The following is a 6,000-nucleotide window of genomic DNA, read 5'->3' as shown; positions in this document are numbered from 1 at the left end:
GCAGGAAGGCAGTCACTGGTTTGAACTCACGCCGTTTCTGTAGAGTAGAAGCCGCCAAATCCTGGTACAACTGCGGGTGGTGCCCACGAAACTGGATAGACGAAGCCTCCCGGGCCTTCTTCAGAATGCGCTCTTTCAACTGAAAATCGTGGACGCAGACTAGGATGTCTGGCGGAGGGCCCCCCCCGCGCCTAGGAAGACCAACTCTATGGGCCCTGTCCATCTTGACATCAGTAAGTTCGTCGTCGCCCAAGATCTGCTGGAACAGCGCCAGGACATAGCCTCTCAGATCGCCGGACTCCCCGTCCCACGGCACCGACTTAATACGAACGTTGTTCCGCCTGGAGCGGTTCTCCAGGTCCTCCGCATGGGACTGCAGGTTCAGATTCTGCTCCCTAAGACACAGCACATCCTGTTGCAGCTGATGGACATCATTAGCCAAATTAAGATCACGGTCCTCTAGGGTGGCTACCCTCTCGCCAACCCCATCCAAGTCTCTCCTCACCTCCCTAAGGTCCGACGCAAGCTGGGACCGCAGCTCTGAGATGTCATCTTTGATGGAGGCAAACAGCTCAGTCATGAATGCCTTTGTGACCGGCGCCTCACCGTCCCCCGATGCGGAGGAGGAGCTCGCCCCAGGCGATGGCGGGAGCTGGGAGCCCCTGGTCAGGCCATCCTTGTTAACCTTCCCCCTCCTCTGGTTGTTCGCCATCACAAGGTCGGTCGTGTGCGTCACCCCAAGCAGTCCACAATTCGCCGGCGACCACAACCCACTGCGCAATAGCCGTCCGCGAGGTGAGGCGTCCGAGGCGGGCCCCCTCCTCCCCCGCTCCACACCGCGGGCCTCCCTGTGTCCTCCTCCGAGGTGCCTGGGCCGCTATAGCAGGTCCGCTCCACTCCACTGCCAGCCCTTCAGATCTTGCGATAGCCCCCACCAGGTCACAGTCCAGTGGTGCGCGCGTCCCCCAAGACCAGAGAGCGCCTCACAGGCCCGGGCCACTGCTCCCCGGTGGTATGGCGCCAAAGTTCGCTGCTCGGCACAGGCCCTCCGAGCCGAGCCTCACTCAGGTCGCAGGCTGCAGCCTAGACTTCAGGTGCCTCGCCACCCCTCTACCACAGGCCGCCGCCGTGCAGTGTGCCCTGTACACGTAGGCTACGTGTGGCTGCAATCCTCAGTGGGCCCACTCAGGGGGGGCCGCCCATCCCGCACCAGGCCGTCCTCGCACTCGGCCAGAGCCCTATGCCGCCTCCTCGCAGGTCCTGTCCAGCAGCCCGGCCCCGCCGGCGTCCTCCGCGTGCCAAATCGCGGACCTGAGCCCCCTCCGGCTGCCACCAGGCGCTCACCTCCTTCCGTACTGCAGGGCCTCCGCTCCTCCGATCCGCATACAGCCCCTGATTCCGCCGCCGCTCCACACAGCTCGACACACGGGGAGGGGGCAGCGGGGCAAACGCCGACCTCCGAAGATCCCGCCGGCTACTGAGGTGCCGCTCCAGGCATCGGGCCGACCTCCATCCCCTTACGGCGTCCGCTCTGCCTGCACTTCCTGTCGGCTTCCCTCCTACGCCAGTCCGGCGTCGGGCAGGCCCTCCACCGCTCCAGCTCCAAGAGCGCGCCTCTCCTCGCTGGTCGCTCCGATGGACTAGCGCCGCCACCAGAACTCAGCTACCATGCTCCGGTGCCCCCTGGCAGCAGAACCACCGGTCAGAGCACGGTCCCGGGGGTGCTATTCGGTGCTTTGCTGAAGTCGGCGCCGGAGGGAACGCAGAGAGCGACTCACTCCGTCGCCATCTTGGCCACGCCCCCCGACATAGCCATTTTTAAGTACGGCGACGACATCCAGCTAGTTTTCACCATCGATTCATCTCCCTACGCAATGGAGATCTTCCGGTCCACCAGAAACTGGATGAACCTAAGCCGGTTAAAATTAAACCCAGACAAGACGGAGCTTGTCCTCACTAGGGCCTCAGTCAACCATTGGAACCCCAATTATTGGCCACCCACTTTGGGTCTTCCACCCTCCCCAGTCAGTGCGGTCAAAAGCCTTGGTGTTACAATTAGCAGCGATCTTACTCTAAAGACTAAGATCAACTCAGTAGTCTCTTCTTGCATCTTACGCAGGATCCGGAAAATCTGTAATTTCTTTCCTTTGAAGCCCTTATTTAAGTCGCCTTGGCCTTAGTCATGTCACGCATTGATTATGCTAATTCACTATACGCCGGAATCCCAGCCTATCAGCTACAGCGGCTTCAACTGGTGCAGAACCAAGCTGCCAGACTTGTATACAGGCAACCCAGATAGCATCATATAAAACCTCTGCTTAAGAGCCTTCATTGAGTCCCAGTTGCCCAGCGCTGTTTCTTCAAACTGGGTTGTTTGATCCACAGAGCTATGTCATCCCACGGGCCAGTCTTCATCGCCAACACTCTTTTAAACGGAAAATAATTGGTGGACTTTAATTTACGTTTCTGGCACCTCAGTTCTGGAACACACTACCTTCCGAACTACGCCAAATCGATTCCTACTCCATGTTCAGGAAATCCCTCAAGATGTGGCTCTTCTCCTGGGCCTACGATTATTAGCTTGTCCGCTGTACATGCCCACGCCCCGCCCAACTTAGCGCCAAGAAAACCGCCGGTGAACGAGCGCTCTACAAGTCCTCATTATCATATCATCATTATCATATCATATCATTGGCTCTAGGACTCTGTGCACTTTAACACTACTACACACTACTTTAGTGGAAAAGTGCTAGAGCTTGCTCCTTTAAGCATGGGGAAATTGGCATACCCCTGATTGGCCTATTTCATACGCTTATAAGTCCCTTGCAGAATGGTATACCACATGCAAGGGCCTATAAATTAAATGTTACTAGTGGGCCTGCAGCCCCAATGAGCAACACACTTAAGTAATTCCTTGAAACACGTCCCAGGCATTTAAGCTTGAATACAGTTTAAACTACCAATTTGACTTGACAATATAACACCTTGCCAAAATGTAAACACCCCTTTTATTGCATATATGTCACTCCTAAGGTTGGCCCTAGGCAAGCAGCCCATGGGGAAGGGTACATTGTAATTAAAAGATTGTACATGTACTTGTATTATTTAAAACCCTTTTTAGTGGTAAAGTCGGATTTTAGAAAGTTGTCATTTTCCATCTCTAAATATTTGATGTCTGCAGCCTGTTACTGGGTTACATGACTGGATGTAGTTGGCAGCTGGACTTTATTTATTCCTCCAGGGAGGGATTAGGTGTGCCTGGATGGGCCATCAACTAGCAGGGTTGGGTTGGTGAGGGAACTGGACACAGCCCTACTTGCAACTGAATAAGCTATGCTCTGCCTTCACACAAATGCCTTGTCACACTTGTATTGTTCATGCAGCCAGCTTGGAACCAGGGTAGGGGAAGCAGGAGACATCAAACACTTCAAAAGAATTCTCTTGAAATTTCTCCAGGTATAAATATAGGACACTCAGACCTGCTCTTCAGTTCACTTTCTGCACCCGCAGAAGAACTCTAAGAGAACTGCCTGCTGTGGTCTGCTATGTACTCCACAAGTCTGCTTTTTTACACCTGTAAGGACTGCTTTGTTGCCTATAATCAATATTGATCCCTCAGTGGCCTGCCCTGCTGCTTGAGCCCTGTACCACTGCTTGAATCCAGGACTACCAGAGTGACTCCATGGGGTAGTTGGATTGCCTCCTGATCAGAGCCTCAGGGACAGAGCTCCAACTATCTTGACTCCACACCTGGACCTAGCCTGAGTGAGTCCTAACTCCCTAAGTGGTGCTTTTCCAGTCCTGGACCCTTTATGATGGTGATAAATATGGCCAGATAGCCAAAAGTCAAAACTTGGGACGTATTATTTTTTTGGCTATGGACTGCTCTGAGAGAAGACCGGGACCAACTTACTCATCTGTCCGCCAAAAGTGCATCGCCAGTCGGCCTATCTTTGCGGAAGCTCCTGCTATCCAGCAAATCCTGTTCAGCCAAGGGGGTATCCGGCCATGTGTAACTCTAGTCAACTACAACCTCCAACCTTGTCCCACTGGAGATTTTTGACTTCCCTAAAAAGTATGAACAAAGACATCTTCACTGTGACTTCATCCAGCAGCTCTCCGACGATGACACTTCCTCATCGGACACCACCTACCATGTGTGCCACTAAACTTTACCTTTGCATTTTTCTTCATATTTCTTCTACGTCCAAAGGGAAGCTCCCATCTGGCCCAATCCACTTCTTGGTTCAACTTTGACCCAGTCTTATGTGACTAGATGTGCTCGGTTGGAGCATTAGTCTTTTAGTTGCTAGTTTTTACTTTACACTTTAAAAAATCATAACTCCAGTTTTACTTATTGATTTTTTGTCATGTTTGTGTCCAACAATGTATTAAAATGTTCTCTATTTTTCTAAATTGGTGAGGAAATTGTCTTGTGTTGGGTTTTCACTTTATTACTGTTTGGGTGCTTGATAAATACTTTACATACTGCCTCAAAGCCTGACTGCTTTTGTGCCAAGCTACCAGAGGATTAAGCACAGGTAATTTATTGACTTTTGTGTAGCACCCTGACGGGTACTGTGGTTGTTGCTTGTACATGGGTCATCCCCCATTCAACTAACAATCCAATTTCTCACCATAAGCATGCAAAACCCTATTTCACAAAAAAGACATTCTGTGAATTGGTTTCTATGAAATGGTAACTGTAACTCCTCCTGCAAATTTTCATTAAATAGTTTAGGTGAAATGGTTTCTCTGTAATAGTATTCCACAAAATTGTTTTGCCATGAAATCACATACAACCGGATTGGCACAGGCATGCGTTGTCCCAAGAAGAAAACACGTTGATGGCAGTATGGCCAATTTGTCTGCAAAACACCTTGAAGGTCCCTCAAGAAGGAAAACAAAGTCTAAAGGCACCAAAACAGGCAACTCAAGTGGTCTGCAAGTATGTAGTCTACAAGCCAATCATCGATAGCCCACATTAAGAGCAGATGAAGCCCAGACATATCAATTTATTCACAACTGTAACTTCGAGGATTTTTGTTCTCTTGACAATTCACATAAGTCTTGGTAACTACTGTTCATCCTAATAAGTATAGATTGGTTGCACAAAGGCAAACAGCAGCAATCACTGACAAATGGTTCCCACTAATCTCTAGCTGGAAGACTTGGTAGCTCCCAGAGCAACCTAGTGACCCTTTGTCTCAAATCCTTCCAGAGTGATAGCCCATCCTGCAACACAGGCATCTGTAATTGTAACCTTTGGAGGCGGGCCATTTAACCAGTGCAGATGATGAGATATGGAGTTAGTTATTGGAACAGAATAGAAATAATCCCTAGAGAGTGGGCATAGGTAGGTCAGAAAGTGTAAAACAAGGGGCTTGAAACGATACCTCATCCATGGAAAACCAGTAAAAAACAGGCTACCATGTGACGCTGGATCACAGCCACAACCTAACTTGAAGTCCCAGACACAAAGAGAAAACGCAGTGTGTAAGGGTTGGGAAAGTAGAAATATCAATCAGAAGTCTTGAAAATAAAAGTCCAGAAGTGAAAAAAATGGACATAAATCAGTTTTTCCCTCTTTGATCAACCAATAACAATCTCTAAGAACAGCACAAACTACTGTCATGTCCCCGACTGACCAGCTGATAGATGGAGTGTGAGTCAGACAGTCATCTGCATGCAGAATCTCAAAGAGAGGAGTGAGCGTTTAGCATAGCTAAGTGCACCAGCAGGAAGGAGGTTAAGGGGGCTCAAACTTGTCAAAAACCCTCCCCAGTGAATAGCCCCAAAGGTCTGAATACTAGGCATTTACAACACAATTTCAGGAAGGAGCTCTTAAGTTGTTCGTTACAGCAAATATTATGGTATTTTTTTAATACATAATGTCTTTATAATAATTTCCCAGTAACATAATTACTGCCTGAGTATCCTATAACTCGACAGTTTTTACATCAATCCATCCATAGCTCATGTAGAAGATATTCTATCTCA

This window comes from Lissotriton vulgaris, chromosome 1_1 (genome assembly GCF_964263255.1).
Source record: "Lissotriton vulgaris chromosome 1_1, aLisVul1.2, whole genome shotgun sequence".
In the NCBI taxonomy this organism is placed as follows: domain Eukaryota; kingdom Metazoa; phylum Chordata; class Amphibia; order Caudata; family Salamandridae; genus Lissotriton; species Lissotriton vulgaris.
This window is presented reverse-complemented; position numbering follows the sequence as displayed.